This window comes from Vulpes vulpes, chromosome 6 (genome assembly GCF_048418805.1).
Source record: "Vulpes vulpes isolate BD-2025 chromosome 6, VulVul3, whole genome shotgun sequence".
In the NCBI taxonomy this organism is placed as follows: Eukaryota; Metazoa; Chordata; class Mammalia; order Carnivora; family Canidae; genus Vulpes; species Vulpes vulpes.
Genome location: NC_132785.1, coordinates 15,073,985 through 15,093,874, shown reverse-complemented (window position 1 = coordinate 15,093,874; position 19,890 = coordinate 15,073,985). Strand labels below are relative to the sequence as shown.

Below are 19,890 nucleotides of genomic sequence, written 5' to 3'. Positions count from 1 at the left end.
TTAATGAGATCAAATTTCAAGTAAAAGAATATGCCCTTTCAGCCATCAGTAGAAGGGGTAAATACTTTTGGTATCAAGTATTATCCCTTTCCTTCTGAACTTATAGACTATTGTTTACTCTGCTTTTGAAAAAAGCAATATCATGAAAAATTGCATAATCAAGCTAATTAACAATTCATTAAAGCAGTTGGCACATGCAGATGTCCAATTTAGGTCTTTTCCAGATAATCCTTTCAAAAATGTATTCTGATTTTTATACACAGGATATATGAACATACTTTTGTTGAAAGATCCAGGCATTTCAGAAATATATGGAATAAAACATCTAAGTTTTATTAAAATCTTCCTACTTTTTTCTCACCCGTGGATAATTTGATATTCAAATTTGAGTACATTTCCAATGTATTTACTTGCATGAATTCTTTTACATATGCAATTATTTCTTAAATATGAATTGGAACATACTTTTAATACAGCTCTATAACTTACTTTTTCATATAAAAATGTTTTGGAGATCTGTCCATGTTATTAAAGTTGCAGAGTATTCCATATTAAGGATGTGCATAAATCTTTTTAACAACTTTTCTGTGGCAGGTGTTAAAATACAACCAAAGACCACGACAAATATACTTGTAGTCCAGAAAAAAAAAAAAAAAAAAAAGACAGAAAAAAGATTTACTGAGCTTGCTGCAGCTAGGGAGGATGTACCTGAGAGCACTGGTAGGTTATTGAAATGAAGAGATAGGCTGTTTTTAAATGTTTCATTTTTGAAAATATATGAAAAATCATAATATCTTTTTGTAGAATATAATATATACCTATATACACATTCACAAACACTTATATGTACATATGTGAATTACTTTATAATGTTAATTCTTCTATGTCCTTTTTGTCTACTTGATTATTGTGTTTCATTTTTACTTCATTTATTTCTTCCTATAGGTGACTTGCTTCTTGAATATATTGAACTCAGTAGCATCGGCAGGCAACGCCATAATGCTTATTGTTAGGGCATAAATATATCCAGGAGAAGGTATTCCTTTTGACATGCACGTTAATTTTTTTCTTTATTTCAGAAAATATTTTTTTCTTCTATTTTTGAAAGTTTTATCTGTTCCAATTTTTCTATTATTCTAATTTGCAGTTCACAGATTTGTTTTAATCTATCTGAACTGATTGTAAATAGTGAAAGTTCGGTCCTGTTCTTTTTAATATGCCTGTTGATAATTAACTTTTCTAGTTCTCTTGTGCTTTCTAAAACTGCTGTTAAAATAATAAATGGACAGTATTGATAATCTCAGTTTTAGTAACATTATTCTTATTTTTGGGGGGGTAACAATACTCCCTTCTAGATTTCTATATATAACTTCTATTTGATCCTATTTTCTTTCACTTCATTTTAAAATCAGAAATTGGTGTTGCCATTTTTAATTTACCTATTTATTTTTCTCCTTTAATCAGTAATGTCATTAATGCATTTCTTAGTATTAATACTAATGGTCTATTGTGATTTTACTATATTGATTATGGTACATTATCCTTGAAATATACCTACATTTAATTATTAATATTTTATTTTTTATTTGTGAATGTGCGATTAGTCAACTGTTTTGTGATGGTATATTTAACAGCTTTTGGAATCTTTCCACCTTTTTTTTTTTCTGTTCTGAATGTATTCATAGGCATAGGGATTATCTGTTCGAGTTCAGTGAAATTGGTTTGTAACTTTACTTGAGCCAGTTTCTTTAAAAGGAATAGCTTTTTTACTTTCTTAAATGGTTATACAACTATTTAGGTTAGATGTTAGTGATTTTTTTCTTTCTTTGTGAAGTCCAGAAATTTTACCAGTATGTGGCTTATTATTGATGATCCCAGATCGGTTTTTCTGAGGCATGATGTAATGTTCCAATGTATATTTTGAGGTCAGCTTTTATTTCTGGAAATTAAAAAAAATAATATTTAAAAAACATTTAAAAATATTTTACCAATTCTGTTCCATATTCTTCCTCAGCTAACACTTTCTTTTGAGTTTGTTTGACTTTTATTATTAGCTCTTCTTCCTCAATGTGATCTTGTGCCCTTTTTTTTTTTTTCTTTTTTTCTTTTTCTGGTTTTGTTTTTCTAAATAAGAGACTGCCTCCCAGTTCTGGAAGCTAGGTGTCTGAGAACAATGTGTCTGCAGGGCCACGCTCTGTCTCTGAGACTCTGGGTACAATTCTTTCCTACTGCTTCCTAGCTGCTGTCAGTGGTGGGCAAGCCTCAGAATTCTTTGGCTTGGAGGTCCATCTGTTCAGTTTCTGCCTCTGTCTTCACATGGAGTTCTTCCTAAACATCTTCACATCATCTTCCCTCTCTGTGTATCTGTCTGTGTCCAGATTTTTCCCTTTTTATAAGGATTTCACTCATATTACATTAGGGCTCACCTTGACTTCATTTTTAACTTGATTACCTTTAAAGACTTTATTTCCAAGTAAGGTCACGTTGCAAGATGCTGGCAATTAGATGGTATATGTAACAGCTTTTGGAATCTTTCCACCTTTTTTTTTTCTGTTCTGAATGTATTCATAGGGATTATCTGTTCGAGTTCAGTGAAATTGGTTTGTAACTTTACTTGAGCCAGTTTCTTTAAAAGGAATAGCTTTTTTACTTTCTTAAATGGTTATACAACTATTTAGGTTAGATGTTAGTGATTTTTTTCTTTCTTTGTGAAGTCCAGAAATTTTACCAGTATGTGGCTTATTATTGATGATCCCAGATCGGTTTTTCTGAGGCATGATGTAATGTTCCAATGTATATTTTGAGGTCAGCTTTTATTTCTGGAAATTAAAAAAAATAATATTTAAAAAACATTTAAAAATATTTTACCAATTCTGTTCCATATTCTTCCTCAGCTAACACTTTCTTTTGAGTTTGTTTGACTTTTATTATTAGCTCTTCTTCCTCAATGTGATCTTGTGCCCTTTTTTTTTTTTTTCTTTTTTTCTTTTTCTGGTTTTGTTTTTCTAAATAAAAGACATTGCCTCCCAGTTCTGGAAGCTAGGTGTCTGAGAACAATGTGTCTGCAGGGCCACGCTCTGTCTCTGAGACTCTGGGTACAATTCTTTCCTACTGCTTCCTAGCTGCTGTCAGTGGTGGGCAAGCCTCAGAATTCTTTGGCTTGGAGGTCCATCTGTTCAGTTTCTGCCTCTGTCTTCACATGGAGTTCTTCCTAAACATCTTCACATCATCTTCCCTCTCTGTGTATCTGTCTGTGTCCAGATTTTTCCCTTTTTATAAGGATTTCACTCATATTACATTAGGGCTCACCTTGACTTCATTTTTAACTTGATTACCTTTAAAGACTTTATTTCCAAGTAAGGTCACGTTGCAAGATGCTGGCAATTAGGACTTCAATGTATCTTTTTGGGGAGTGTAACTCAATCCATAATATATGGCACAGTTGACCTTAAAAAGAGGGAGAGTATACACGTGAGCCTACTAATCACATAAACCTTTAAACACAGATTGTAATATCTATAGTTGTTATACCTTCCTGATGGATTTTCCCTTTCATCTTTACATAGTGTCATTTTTCATTTCTTGAGACAGTTTTTGACTTAAAGTCTATTTAATCTGATGTATCCCTTCTCTCTTTTGGTTACCATTGTGTATAATATCTTTTTCTTTTACTTTCAGAATATTTGTGTCCTTATATCAAAAGATCAAAAGTAAGTTTCTCGTAGACAGCATATATAGTTGGGTGTTATTATTACTTTTTAAATCTATTCAGCCATTCTGTCTTAGAATTGGAGAATGAAATTCTTTTTGACTTAAAGTAATATTACATGAGAAGGATTTATTCTCTCCATTGTGTTGTTTTTGTTAGTCAGATTGTTCTTTTGTTTATCTTTCTGTCTTGCTGCCTTGTGTGTTTTGTTGACATTTAAAAAAATTGACAGCTTTTGATTATTTTCTTTTTTATTTTGTGTAACTTCTTTAGGCATTTTTTGTGGGTATGTTGTTATCTTTGGACTTACATAAATATCTTATAGTTAAAACAGTCTATTTTAAACTGATGACAACTTAAGTTCCATCATTTACAAACTTAACACTTCTTCCCTTTTCTGCTTTATGCTGTCATTGCCACAACTTATATCAACTCATATTGTGTGTCTTTTAACATGTTTTTAAATTATAGTAATTTTTAATACATTATTAACCTTTTTACTAGAAATTAAGGTATTTACCCACCGTCATTACAGTAATACTGTATTGTCTATATATGTTAACTTTACCTATGAATTTCATGCTTTCTTATGCTATCTTTAATGCCCTTTTATTTCAACGTGAAGAACTCCAGCATTTCTCAAGATTCATCTAGTGTTGATAAACTCCCTCAGCTTTTGTTTTTCTGGGACATTTTCCTTCATTTTTAAAGGAAAGCTTTGCCAGGTATTGTATTCTTTGTTGGTGTCTTTCTTTCTTTCTTTCTTTCTTTCTTTCTTTCTTTCTTTCTTTCTTCTTTCTTTCTTTCTTTTTCTTCCTTTCTTTCTTCTCTTTCTTTCTTCTTTCCTTTCCTTTCCTTTCCTTTCCTTTCCTTTCCTTTCCTTTCCTTTCCTTCTTTTTTTTCTTTTTTTTCTTTTTTTTAAATTTCAGCACTGTGCATATAGCATTCTACTCTCTTCTGGTGTACAAGATTTCTACTGAAAAATCTGTTTATTGTCTTATGGAGAGTGTCCCTTGTATGTGAAAAATTGCTCTCCTTTTTCTTCAAAATTCTTCCCCTATCTTTTGACAGTGGTTATGATGCATATTGGTGTTCACTTCTTCTAATTCATTATATTTGGAATCCTTTGAACTTCCTAGATCTGTTCATTTCCCTTACCTGGATTTGGAAAGTCTTCAGCCATAATTTCTTTGAATAAGGAATAAGGAAATTTCTGATCCTTTCTGTTTCTCTTTTCCTTCTGGTACTCTCACAATGCATACTTTTGTCTTTTAATGGTATCCTTTAAGTTCTGTAAGCTTTCTTTACTCTTATTCTTTATTTTAAATTTTTTACTCTTCTGACTGAATTATTTAGAGTGACCTGTCTTTAAGTTTACCAATTCTTTCTTCTTCCTAATGTGCTCTGATACCAACCTCCTTGGTGAATTTTTCAATTCACTAGTGTTCTTTAGCACTGTGATTTGTTTGATCCTTCTTAAAATTTTCTAATCTTGGAAACCATGGTTGGCTCAGTGGTTTAGTGCCTGTTTGGCCCAGGGTGTGATCCTGGAGACCCGGGATCATGTCCCTGCACCGGGCTCCCTGCAAGGAGCCTCCTTTTCCCTCTGCCTCTCTCTTTCTCTCTGTGGGTCTCTGATTAATAAATAAATAAAATCTTAATAAAAAATATTTTCTAATCTTAAAATTCTTATTTTGTTCATGCATTATTATCTTGACTTTTGTTTTGTTTTGTTTTGTTTTGAGACAGTTGACACACAATGTTATTTAGTTTCAGGGGTACAACATAGTAATTCAGAAACTCTGTACCTTATGCCATGCTTACCACAAGTGTAACTACCACCTGTTGTCATACAAAATTTTTTTTAATAAATTAATTTTTTATTGGTGTTCAATTTACCAACATACAGAATAACACCCAGTGCTCATCCCGTCAAGTGTCCCCCTCAGTGCCTGTCACCCATTCACCCCCACCCCCCGGCCTCCTTCCCTTCCACCACCCCTATTTCATTTCCCAGAGTTAGGAGTCTTTATGTTCTGTCTCCCTTTCTGATATTTCCCACACATTTCTTCTCCCTTCCCTTATATTCCCTTTCACTATTATTTATATTCCCCAAATGAATGAGAACATACACTGTTTGTCCTTCTCCGATTGACTTACTTCACTCAGCATAATACCCTCCAGTTCCATCCACGTCAAAGCAAATGGTGGGTATTTATCGTTTCTAATGGCTGAGTAATATTCCATTGTATACATAAACCACATCTTCTTTATCCATTCATCTTTCGATGGACACCTAGGCTCCTTCCACATATTATCGTGACTTAAGCATCTTTATGACAGTTATTTTAAATTTTCTGTCAGGTAGTAGGATCAGCCTACTGACATTTATCTTGTTGCTTAGTTTGTGACATCTGTGCCTGATTATTCATTTTTCTTGACTCTTTGTGTTGGTGTCTGTACATTAGACAAGGGAGGCACCTCTCACAATCTTCATAGACTTGGCTTTTACAGGAGAAGTCTCCCTTTAATCAGCCTAACTAGAGATTCTTGGGGCTTCTGCCATTTCTTTCTCTCACCAGGGAGAGGCAAACAGGTGTGGTTTTGTCTGTTCAGTTTGTGCTAAGCTGGGGGCTGGGGAAGGGAAGCTATGGCACTTCTCAATCCGATCTGCCATCTCCATTCCCTTCCATGCAGCTAGACTATGTTGGACCTGTCAGAGCTCTAAGAGTAACAAGATAGATGCTAGTTCTTTGGGAAGCCCCAATGAGATTGGGGTGTTAGATGAATGAATCAAGTCTTTCTCTCTCCAGATGAATGGAGGTGGCTTTTTTTTTTTTTTATCTGCTAGCTCTGTGGTAAGCAGGAAATGGGGGCAGGATCTACGGTGTCTGTTGGTCTATGCCACTGACTTCATTCTTCCTTAAGTAGCCAGACTGTGCCTTTCCTATCAGAGATCCCAAACTGGCAAGACAAAAGCCAACACTCTGGGGAATGCCTCCAGAAAAGTTGGTCTTTGGATGCACAAACCAACTCCCCTCTCTCCAGAGAAAATCTAGATGCTGGGGATCTCTCTCTGATTGGATGACATTGTGTCAGGGGTATGAATTCTGGTGAGAGTGTGTCCTAAATCTTCCTAATAGCTTTGGTGATGAGTCTGGTGTCAGATTTGCATGAGGTATAAGAACCTTTCAGTTTCTGGGTTTCTCACAAAATCTCCATAAATTTTTGCTGAATTGGCATGTTTGTGTAAGGAAGGAGAGTACAGGTCTTCTTGCTCTACTATCTTGCTTCAGCTGTGTCTTTCTCTTCTCTGCTGCTTCTGGTAGGATCTTCATTTCTATGACAGATTACATCATTTCTTTCCTCAACTCTACCAACCCATGTTTTGCTCATTTTTTTGATTTTTGCTGCTTCATTATCTTCAAACTATCTGCTTAGAGAAATTCTTTTTTAAAAATGCATTTTGTTATTTATAATATTAATATGTCATGCTGTATTTAATCACAATTTTTATCTCTGATGGCAATACATTTTTTTATTACTCATCATGAAATTTACTTTACTGTACTATTTGCAATTTTGTCTTCTGCTGTGACCATATAGACCCTGTGGTGTTTCTTTTTAAATTTTACACATCTTATTGAAATAAATTTTTGGACTAATATTTGCAAGAGGGTCACATGGGGATCCGGGTAGAGCCATGTTTCATACTACCAGGTATTGTTTTCTGGCTGTAATGAGGTCTATTTTGTAGTGGGATTAGGTGTGAGTAAATTCTTTTGGTTCTTGTTTGCAGCTGGCCCACAGAGATTAGAAGCTATAGGGCTGCCAACAATGTGGAATATCTCCCTTTTTGCTCTGCTTTGCTGACAGACTGCTTTTTTATAAATACATCTTGCCAGTAATTCCTCATTCAAGTTGACCTCCCTGGCATCAGCCTGTTACCAGTCAAAGTCCAGGAAGCTTCCTGCCCTGGTTTGGTCTTATTGTGTAAATAACAAATTGCTAGATTTCTCATAATAGTATATGCCACCTGCTTTGGAAAACTATACTTTTTTGGTTTTATCTGAGATCTACAACTTCAATATCTTCTTGCAGCATCTTACTGTTTTCTTCTTTGGCCTTCATTGTATTTAGGGTTATAGATACCTTCTGGCTTCACAAAGATTGAAGTTCATATTTCTGTTATATTTTATACCACATGATCTCTAAAGAAGGAAATTCAGTGTTTGTTTTATTGCTAAAAATATGAAATTAAAAATTTAAATTTTAAGGACTGTATTTAATATATCTTGCTCTGGATAAAATGCATTTAGTAATTCTCTAAACATTGGATATATAGATGATGTGCAATTATTTCCTCTGCTACATCACATTCTGATGAATTGCTAGTTAAATTTCTAAAAATTGAATTAATTAAGGCCACGAATACTTAAGAATCAATACAGACTGACAAATTGTGAAAAATATGCACCAATTTCTGTTTTAACAAAAGTATGTAAAAGGTCCATAATCTCTATTCCCTCATGTACACTATTATTATATTTTTTAATTCCCTAATTTCAAATAAAAATGCTACCTTGGATTTTGATTTATACTCCTTGACAAAAAATATAAATTTTTCATATTTTAGTGGATTATTTGTATTTTTCTTTGGAGAATTGGCTTTTTAAATCTTTTGCTGTCATTTTTCTTTTCTTTTTTTTATCTATAACATTTTAAAACTTAAAATTAAGAATCTTAATACTTTGCCATCTATATTGTAAGTATTTTTTCACAAGGTTTATCATTTAGATCTGAATTTTGTTTACATTTACTCATTCTTTAATTTTTTAAAACAGATTCAATTGATAATTTTCTTTAATATTTTTGTATTGATTTTATGCTGAGATCAGTCATCATTCATGAAAATTAAATGTGTATATATGTTTTTTTCCAGTAAATTTATGGTGTTCTAAAAAACTACTTCTGTTCTTAATTCATCTGACTTAAACATTATCAGTTTTTATTCATCTGTAATATTTATTTACTTTACTAACAATTATGAGCTGTGTTCATAGTAGCCTGAAAGCAGAAAATTCTTCCACTTTGTTATATATTACATATCCTATCAATTGTAATTGTATTTCAATTTTTCACTAGATCACAAACAAAAATGTGAAAAAAACTCAAAAGCAAATAGTTTTCACCAAGTAATAAAAGTTTATTTCCCTAAAATATTAATTTCAGTAACCATATTTTGATATTGATTTTTTAAATGCATTTATCCCACAGGTCATTGACACAAGTTCAAAAGCAAAGAATATTAATATTGTTTCAGCCTTTTTGGCCCCATGCTGGTTTTCCATACTGCATTTTCTTTCCTTCTTTATTGTCTATTCTTCTCTACTAGTTTTAGCAGATACATGTGAATCATCAGGCTCACTGCTTTTCCTCTTACATTAACCGTGCTTATATATCTGATGTGATTGCTTTTCTATAAACTGGTAAAAATGTCCTGTACATTCTATATAACATAGACCTAGCTTTAAAATATTCACCCAGCAAAAGTGACTTCCAAAAAACATTACATTCTGACTTAGTGCAATCAGGAGGAAGAAATTCACAGTTAAGGATCAAACTTGCAAAATTCAAACACAATAGAACACTGAGTAGATAGCATTAAGGTGGCACCCCATTGAGACCAGGTACATGAGGCTTTGAGCCTTGACTGTAAACTTGTGTTGACTTTGAGAAGAACCTACATTTTTATTTCATGAGTCTTCTGATGTGAATTTTATTTCTCATTTTACCCCATTTAAATAAATAGGAAACCTTGCTGCGCTATGCCTGGAGCCTCTTGTATATCCATGTTCAATGGAGCTAAACCAGTGGTTCTTTTAATTTATTTTATTTTTAATTTATAATGCTTGAGGACATTCCGGTGTACTACTGTTTTCAAGATTTTTAAGGCCTTTATGAGACTCTCCCAGAAGAATCATCTTTCAAAAAGATGATGACTTGTTTTCCCCAAACACAGGGTTTCTTGGAGGTCCTGAATTGTCCCTCTAGATGCTTAGCTTAGATCTAATTATTCCACATTTGAATTTATTGTAAACTGACCTCGGTTCACTCCACTGCAGACTGATTCCTCTATCAGTCTACTTAGCCAGATCCAATATTTTCTCAACCCACATTTGGCTTATGTGTTAATCAATGGTTTGATTACATGGCTTATCTTGTTCATCCTTGTGAGTCTGAAATCTGACTGGGATTTCTCCCACTCACTGGATTTTTCTTTCACACAGCCCTTTCTATTGCCTGAGCATACTCTTTCTTCTTTTGCCAAGAAATTCTAGTCATAAATCTTGGCTCTTATAACTTAACCATGGTTCTAGTGGCTTGTCTCAATTCAGCATTTTAGGCCATTTTGCCTGCTTAAATATTTAAATAATGGTTCCAAATCTGTAAACATCAGACTACTAAATTCTTCAAGGGTAGTAATAAGTCCTTAAGACATTTTCAAAAATGTTTAACAGTCTGATAGAAATTACAGTTTCATAAATTTCAGTTTGGTACCCATTGACCCAATGTTCTAATTATTTTCTTTTTGTTTAGAAAAATACAAGACAAAATGTTTTACTCACTGTTATTTAGTATAGAAAAAAATTCTGAAAATAAATATTGTATGGTGAGTGAAGACCAATATTAAAAGGAGTCCTTATTATATTTTGAAAATGTTTGTATCCACTACTCTCTAGAATCAAGTGTCACTTACCACTTTAATTTTAAAATTCATACTTAAGTCAAATGGATTCTCATATGTTGTCTAAGATACCATCTCTTGGGGATACCTGGATGGCTCAGTGGTTTAGCACCTCCTTCCGCCCAGGGCATGATCCTGGAGTCCCGGGATGGAGTCTCACATTAGGCTCCCTGCATGGAGCCTGCTTCTGCCTCTGCCTGTGTCTCTGCCTCTTTCTCTCTGTATCTCTCATGAATAAATAAATAAATAAAATCTTTAAATAAAAAAAATAATAAGATACCACCTCCTTTTTTCCTCCTAGCTTTTGAGAAATTGAATTTTAAGGCCTCTTTACTTTTTAAAAGAAGTTACTTATCCTTTGGGAACACCCAAGTTTGTCCCTTTGACAGTTGCTTCCTTATTATAAAATATTATTCTTATGATTACATGCATGTGTATTTAAGACTCAGGGCCAAGAGGATCCTGAAAAGTTAGGAAAATTAGAAGAGCAAATGGAATCTGTCCAGGATTTTAATAAGTGAAGGCCAGGTAAGGAAAACGAAGATTGTCTGGTAATCAACTAAAAACAAAAGATATGAAAGATGTAGATCAGTCTTCTGATAAGAAGTTAGACTGGGACAAACCCCAGAGTATTTCTTCTAGCAACAATGAGGAAGATGTGTGTCCACTGTGGCTCCTTTTCAGATCATTGTTGGGTGTGGGAAGCTGGAGGCCATCAGTCAAGCTAAAAGCCATTAGTTAACATGTTTTTGATATTATTTATATTTTTGGTTATATTTATCTCTCTCTGTGAACATTTTTGTTAGTGTCATGTGGTCCCCTTTAGAGGCTTAATACTCTTGCTATCTGAAAGGCATCACTGAAATTCAAATTCATATTTTTCCTTTATAAACACCTATAAGTTTGCATTTCCTTTGCAGTACTTAGGGGAATACCTTCTATATTAACTGTACATTTCTTCATATTACCTGGGTTGAGTATATATGTTAAAGAAGAGATTCAAATATTCTTCTTTCACATACATCTTACATTTATTAAATGTCAAACATGTTTATGTATTGGACTAGTTATGAACTCTGAAAGTTGAGACATTAGTAGAGACAAAGGGCTCTAAAACCTACATTTTGCCTAGAGTAGAGGTAAGCAGAAGAATTCAATGTAGTAATCTAGTATGACCTTTTATAGTCTTTGTCTTGCCCAGAAAAGACATCCCCATAGTTGCTGGTTCTAATTTCTGTTTGCCCAAAGACTGAGATTTTCTTACCATAGTAAGGCTTCTTTCCCCATCCTAGTACTAGTTGCTAAGATTTTCACCAATGACTGAAATATTGAGGTATATCAGGTACAACTGAAGAGAGGTATCAGAGAATGTTATTGAACAGACACAGGAAGAAAAGCATGAGATTAACTCATTTTTGTCACTTAAGATCAAGAGCTATGTCTATATATGTGTTTGTGTTTGTATGTGTAACAGTGGCTAGTATGAATGAGAACAAAGGCAAAATATTTTATAATCCACAAATATATGTGTCATCTGAGATCCAAAAAGAGCTCCTGGCACATCATAATACATTTGAGGAATGTGTCACCCCAGAGGCAGACTCATTGTTTGTAATTGTTGTTAGACAAAGGCAGAAAATCTAAATCTGGACAAAGTTAAAATTCCCGGAACTAAACACTGAGATACTAAGAAATGATTTATGCTGGGAAGAAACTTGGACTGTTATCAATAAATCCTGACAAAGCAGACCACTATGGCATAGATTATAAGGTAGTTCTTGCCAAAGTGAATTAATTGGCCCAAAGTCTAAATAACCATGTTTTCAGAAGACATACATATTTTTAGCAACTTGAGAAGCCAAGGACCCAACCTATGAACCGGAAAAAATTTCAAAACCTTTGGATAATGACATTTGCATAAAGAATGGGTTATTTTTAAAACAAGGTCATACTTACAAGTTTTACCTCTTTACATGATTTCCTGATGATTCTCTCAAGTCCCAGACTTCCATTTTCAAGTCCTCACGGCACTTTTCACGTGGGTGGAGATTTGCTAATGTTGTTACCACAAAGTATACCAAGGCCACTCATCATTTTCACCGCACAGTTTAGCTCTTCCTCCCGATTTCTTGCTGATGGTTTCCAATATTCATTTTTAGTCACAGAATCTCAAGACCTCTGAGTGTTCTTTGATTTATCTCTCTCCTTTTCCCCATTACCAATGATTCATCAGAGGCTGTCAATTCCTTCTCCCTACTGTCTCACGCCGCCTTTTCTTCCTGTACATTACCCTAGCCCTAGTTAACAGTCTTATTACTGCTTACCTAAACTACTGCTATAACTCTTCTCTCTGCCTCCAGTCTCGCTTCTAATCTACTCATTCTGCATTTGGCTGCCAAATTAATCTTCCTAAAGTACAGCTTTGATTATGTCACCCCGGCTCAATAACCTTCAAATCTCTCTTCTTGCCTACCAAATAAAGTTCAAACTTTTTAGCCTTTGACATTATGATCTAGGCTTATTTTTATGAGTTTAGCATTAATATTTTTCTCTTGTTGAAACTCTAGCAAAACTGAACAAATCAACATTGTACATCAAGCCTGAAAGCTTCCTTCCACCAAAGGCATTAATAATAATTATTTTTTTTTTCTTCGTGGAATGTTTTTAATGCTATCTCCTAAAATCCTCTTCAGCTCTTCAGGGGGAGCTTTGGCTTTCACTGGAGATTCTTATATACACAGGCTGGAGTGTTCTCATGAGCACACAGAAGCCCCATAAGGTATGGAGTGAAGACAGAAGTAGAGAGATAAAGAGGAGAAAATGGAGTAGTAGGGGCTGGGAGCCAGGGGCAAGGAAGTTTGGGAAGTCAGAGAATCCTAAATTTAATTCTGATATTCCAGTTCATTGTAAAATTATGTTTATAAAGGTAGGATGAGAAAATATATTTAATAGTCTAATTTCTGAATATTGAGACATGTGATATACATGCCTGCATTTGTATTCTTTCTCTGGGCCTTAAAAATATGAGAATCAGGCTTGCTTTTAACCCATGAAACCCAAGGCTTAGACACATTTGTCTGTAATCCAGCAGATCTTTATTAGTATTTATTGACTGTATCAAGTAGTCTGCTGTTCTTTCTTTGAAATTCCAGAGCATTTATATAGAAAGATATGTCTCTTTCCTATAGTGCTAACCACAATCCACTTTAATATCTTGCATTTTGTGTTTGTCTTGCCATCTACATGAGATTCTCTATGAGAGAAATACATGTAATGCTATAGGTCTTATGTTTTTCACATAGTAAGGGAAGTTAGAAACATTTATTTTATGAAAAACAGAAACCCAGAGTTTGTTGTAGAAGAGATATTTAGACTTAAGGGTTTGAGAGCTATAAGATACCTTAGAGACTAAGAAAGTGACTCTATAAAAGTTAGATAACTCATCCAGATCTCATGACTATTAGTAGCGGCTGTAGAGCTAGAATTTAAACATCCTGATGGCCTCGTCTCCAAGTACGGGCTATGTTAGCACATTGTGCCAAACATTAATCAGGAATTGTCACCAGGAAAGACATAGCATTAATATTATAAATAACACTATTCCTTTTCATGAATGCTGCAGTCAGCTTGTGAAGTAGAATAAAGATATTAAGCTTAGAAAGATGGGAACTATCTAGAGGAGCCTAGTTTCTTCACATCCACAATTGACATACATTGAAAATTTAGCCAAGTGTGTACCCAGTGTTGACATACAGTTTATCCAGATGACGGAGGGATTATGTTGCAGCAGTTGTCTTCATAAAGATTTAGTATTGATGCCACTTAGAACACCTAACCTATGTGTTTGTATAGGGCATTACTGTGAGCAAATATTGTCAGGTTAGGCCTAATTTCTATAGCAATCAAACACTTGAAAAAGACTGCTTACAGCCTCTAAAAGCTATTTAAGCATATAAACCATGGTACCCTAAAATCTGTTTGAATATATGAATCAGAAAAAACTTTGCCCTTGGTAATACACACACACACACACACACACACACATTTATTTATTTATTTATTTATTTATTTATTTATTTATTTATTTAATGGGTTGGAATAACCTTATCTAATGGATGTGTGTGTGGGGAGCATACTGTTTATAATTGTAATGTTCTGATAGATGAATCTCAATAGTGGTCCCGTAGCAATTGATAAGTAACCTAGTAAAATAAAACATAGTCGTTTCAAGCTATTACCAAAAGAAAATAAGGTTAAAGTGTTTCACAATGTATACACATTACTTGTGTTAAGAAAATACCGAACAAAGGAAATTTGGTGATTTGAGGACACAGTGTGAGAGCACTGAGCCTACACGTTTCATATATAAACTGAATTTTTACTATTTTATTTCTAATGCTTAGGTTCAGATATCCCCCCTCCTTGAAAATCCTCAGTGTAATAGGGATATGGAGTTAGGAGTACTCACCTTCTTGTGTAGGATGAGATTGTGAGGTTGCTCGGGTTTGCCCTCTGTTACTAATATTGACTGGGTGATACCAAAGTACACTAAACAACAATAGGAAGAAAAAAAAGGTAGATTACTTAAGGGAATGTTCACATTTGTGGTTTCAGTCATTCAGACATGCAGATTTTCAAGCAAAGTGTCCCTGGATTGTGCTTAAGTATAAGGATTTTGAACCTATATGGCTTCAAACAAGGCTGCTCAAGGGCCATGCTAGGATGGAAATGACAGTAGAACGGATGCATTTCCAGGGCGTGTTTACAGCACACCTTGCTGAGACTGTGGCCAAGGGAAATGGAGCAGCACTCTTGAGGGAGATATGGGAGCACTGCCACATATCCCTCTGCTCCCTGGAGTAGCAACCCTGTTTCCAGCTATGTAGCTGCTATCCTGAGGTCCCTCAGCACAGTTTGCTATCTCAGGTATCAGACTGTACACCTGCTGGGAAGTGGTTACATGAGCCTCAGGAGTCTCCTGTGCAAATCTAGGGAACTACTAATTGTGTCTTTTCCCATCTAACTTAGACACCTGCTTCCTTTTCACTTGGCTGATCTCCACCTATGCCTCAAAACTAATGGCTTTGGTGTGATCTCGTCTTTTTCCCTTACCCTCCTGATATTGTAATTAAATGATACCCTGGTATACTCTCTGCCACAGCAAAGGATTCAACATCAGTTTGGGACCTCATTGCTTAGCATTTAGATGTCAGAGTACCAAAAGACTTCTCTGTAAGGCAGAGCTCAAGGAAGTTCAAGTTCAGATGAAATAGCACTGTTCATCTGATTTATTGAACTTCATTACTTTAAAATTAGCTATTGTTATTAGTAATGGATAATATGCTTCTCCATGTAATTATTTCAGATGAAATATGACACAACACATAGAAAAATGGAAAAAAAGTGATAAATGCCAAACTGGACACGTAATTATGAGTATCAAGTGTTGTCTCTGGCTCCAGACTGCCTGGGTTTGAATAGTCTCTCTTCTACCTTTTAGCTGTGTGACTTAAGCAAATAAGTTAATGTCTTTGTGACTCACATCCTCATATGTAAAATGACAATAATAATGGTACGTAACCTGTGGGGTTTTATAGGCTTACATGAGTTAAAATATTTAATATACATAGGAAAATGACTGGCACATAAAGAATATTAAGTAACCCTTTAAAAATGTTATTTCATTCTACTTCTAATTATTTTTCTGGTATTCTTTTGTATAAATTCTGTTTTGACTACATTTTGCAAAATTATGTAAAATTATTAACATTTCCATGTGTAACATGTTTTTTTTTCAACAATATTTTAAAGAACTAAATAATTTCCAGTTGAACATAGGGAATATAATATTTAACCATTTTATGCTTGGTGAAGTTGTTTACTTTGTTGTAATTTATAATGAATCAATATATCTCCTTTTAGATAAAATAGTTTTCATAATTGAATTTGTAGAAGTGGGATTTCTGGGTTAAGTAGCATGAATATTTTAGACACTTTTTAAATGTTTGATTTTCTAAAATGTAGCAGTACTTTAAATTTCCACTACTAGGGGTACCTGGATGGCTGAGTCTGTTAAGCTTCTGCCTTTGGCCCAGGTCATGATTTCAGGGTCTTAGGATTGAGCCCAGTATCAGGGTTCCCAGCTCAGCAGGGAGTCTGCTTCTTCCTTTGTCCCTGCTCACGCTTGTGCTTTCTCTCTGAAAGAAATAAATAAAATCTTTTAAAGAAAAATAGGGGATCCCTGGGTGGCGCAGCGGTTTGGCGCCTGCCTTTGGCCCAGGGCCCGATCCTGGAAATCCGGGATCGGGTCCCACGTCGGGCTCCTGGTGCATGGAGCCTGCTTCTCCCTCTGCCTGTGTCTCTGCCTCTCTCTCTCTCTGTGTGTGTGACTATCATAAATAATAAATAAAAATTAAAAAAAAAAAGAAAAGATAAATTTCCATTACTCTATATGATCATTCAATTTTAAATGACAAGTAATGCCGTGAGATATAGTTTAATTGCTTTATTAGTAAATAGAGGAAACTTATTTGAAAAATATCTGCCCATTTTGAATGTATTATGTTCCAAAAAAGGGCTGAACAAGATGATAGTCAGTGAAATGTTTATATTGAAACTTATGCACGTTACTGAGCTTAAATACTGAGCATTATTATTATTTTTTTAGCATGGGGCTCAAAAACTTGGAATTTCTTATAATCTAACTCTTATCTTGTTTTAATGATTTTCTAATATTGCTTTAAAGATTTATAATTGTGCATTTCTGAAATTATTTCATGACTTTCCTACTGTACAGCCTGTTTACTGGTTCCTGTTTTCATGCAATTTTATTTCTGATTTCTCTTCTTCAACTCAACAAATATTTCTTGAATGTTACTCTTTGCTAGGTTCTTAGAGTCTAGAGGTGAATAGGAAAGTGTCCTTGACCACAAAGAACTCCTAATCTAGTGAAGGGAAGAGACGAATGACAGTGAGAGGAGGTCAGCAGAAGGCTGTCTACAGCAAGTAAGCTGAGGCCTGGGAAATAAGAAATTGCCTAGTGAGGGTTAAAGAGGTGTGAGATGGAAGACATTCAAAAAAAAAGAGGAGATACATGCCACAACTACATGTCTTGCAAGGAAAAGTTGTTTGTTTTCTTCTAATATATTCTATTTAGAACTAAAAGCCATTTCATAACTGACAAAATCATGTTAGCTCTCTCTATAGGTTATACTCTATGGATTGATGTCATCAAGTGAAGTCAGAGCAAGCAGGGAACTCTTGCCAATGTCCTCTGGTATTGAGATTCCATTTGAAGTCTAATTTTCCCAACCCTCAACAAGTCTGTTGTAAATCACCTCTTTTCTTTCCACCTCCCTGGGCCCCACGTACATTTAAAAGGCATAAATAGTGTAAATGTAAGTACGTGGTCTTTATCCCAGGTTTAGAAATTGGTTCTAAGTCTCTATAGCATTCCCTGCCATTATAATCTAGCATCAACAACACGTCACTCTTGCTCTCTAGTCCTATCTAAAGTTGGCGGTTTTAGCAAATAAAAATACAGAAAAAAATTGAATTTCAGATTTAAAAAAAGAATGCATTTTTAGCATAAGTATGTATCATGCTATTTTAGGGACATACTTATACTGAAAAGTTATTCATTGCTTTATTCATTCATTGCTTTATCTGAAATTAAAATTTAACTAGGTGTCCTATATTTAATCTGGCAATTCTAATCCAATCCTTAGAGCAGAACTCATTTAAACTGCCCATACCATTACTGTTTAATCTTGATTCTCCCTTCCGAGAGCTACATTGTCAATAGAGGAGAGCTCTTCTCAAATGGAAATGGTCACTAGATTCATCTAAAGTAGTAGCATGGAGGGGAGAGATAGTAACAAGAAAAGACAAAGTATCTCTTGAGAAGGAAAGAACTTCCCCACTTCATTCCTCCTACTAAAGCTCCACCTTTCTGTATATAGAAGTAGCTTAAACTACAGGCTAGTCATATTCTCAAAGATATATTTTCTAAGATTCTTTCCCTGTTAGAACTGCAAAGTAAGCCAAAACAGACACAGAGGTGAAACGAAAGGAAAGGTACCTCTTCCCTAGATTGCTTTGTTGTTAAGAAAGTAAGAAATAACAGCTTTCAGAATTCCCTAAAGAAGTGCTGCTCTGCTAAAGTGTAATAGTTGGGACTCACATGACTTAGGATATAGGCAGGCAGCATGTGTAAGGTCCTAGAATATTCATTTTGACCTCTTGCAGAGTGTAATTGTTGAGAGAAGTAGGATTCACAGTTATAAAGAGTCTTTGCTAGTGACAAGTTCCAAGGTGGCCTAAATCATAGAGGTGGAACCATATACCAAAGACCAAGAGAACAAAGTCAGACAGGATTCAAAGTATGGCATTATGTACCTGGGCAGTGGGTTGGGCTACATGGCAGGAGAGTCTTTACTTATATGTGACCTGACTTTGGGGTACAAATGGCCTTTAAGTTTCTGAAGATGTTTAAGCACAAAAAGAAGAAAGTCTGTATTCACCTATCACCCTGAGCAAAGATTTAGCAGATGAAACCACAGGTGTTTTACTCAAAAGAACATGAGGGAAAGACCGGAGTCGGTTAAATGTTTCATTTGTTCCTCATAAAAATCTCTAGTCAAGGACATTCCAAGACCTTTATAGATTTTATACAACATTCAGTGTATGAAAGATACTTTTCAGTGCTTCTGTCTATTCTTAGATGTTTATATACTTAACTCAAGTCTAACCATTTAAAATACACTACGCACTGTACAATCCTGAATGCAGGATGTAAATACTTGAGTATTTTTATCAACAGTTTATTATTAGAGTGTTTTTACTTATTGTGGGTAAATGGTTATGTGCTCTACACTCATTTCTTGTGCAAAGAAGACTCAACTATTCAAAGACTCAGAAAATTATACAATACAATGCCCCTTGATTTCAAAGGAGAAAACTAAATTAAAAGCTCAAAATAGGAAATCATAAAAGGATTTGTAGGGACACCTGGGTAGCTCAGCAGTTTGGGGCCTGCCTTTGGCCCAGGGCATGATCTTGGAGATCCAGGATCGAGTCCCACATTGGGCTCCCTGCATGGAGCCTGCTTCTCCCTCTGCCTACATCTCCGTTTCTCTGTGTCTCTCGTGAATAAATAAGATAAATAAATTTTCTATGGTAGTTCAAAAATAAAATCTCTGTACTCTTCTCAGTATTGAAATTGAGAAGTCTAGATGATCTGCAATCCAAAAATAATGTTAAAAAATTAAACAAGAAACAACTTAAAAACTTAAAATACTCTGGAATAGGTAGTTAATAAAAATGGACATCTAAAGTAGTGACTCTTGACACATCTTTTGTGAATGTAGTTTCCATTCAGAGACTGTCAAATTTTTATGGAGTTAGTGATGGTCAAGTATAAGATAAATGTGTA

General features: G+C 34.6%; 1 long non-coding RNA gene across 1 annotated transcript; it reads right to left on the bottom strand.

Moving 5' to 3' along the window:
• Nucleotides 1–2,728: 2,728 nt before the first annotated feature.
• On the bottom strand, nt 2,729–12,843 carry LOC140599293 (uncharacterized). The gene is made up of 3 exons (XR_012001994.1): nt 12,414–12,843; nt 3,336–3,447; nt 2,729–2,819 (listed from the first exon to the last, which is right to left on the bottom strand). It is a non-coding gene; the product is annotated as an uncharacterized lncRNA (long non-coding RNA).
• Nucleotides 12,844–19,890: the final 7,047 nt, after the last annotated feature.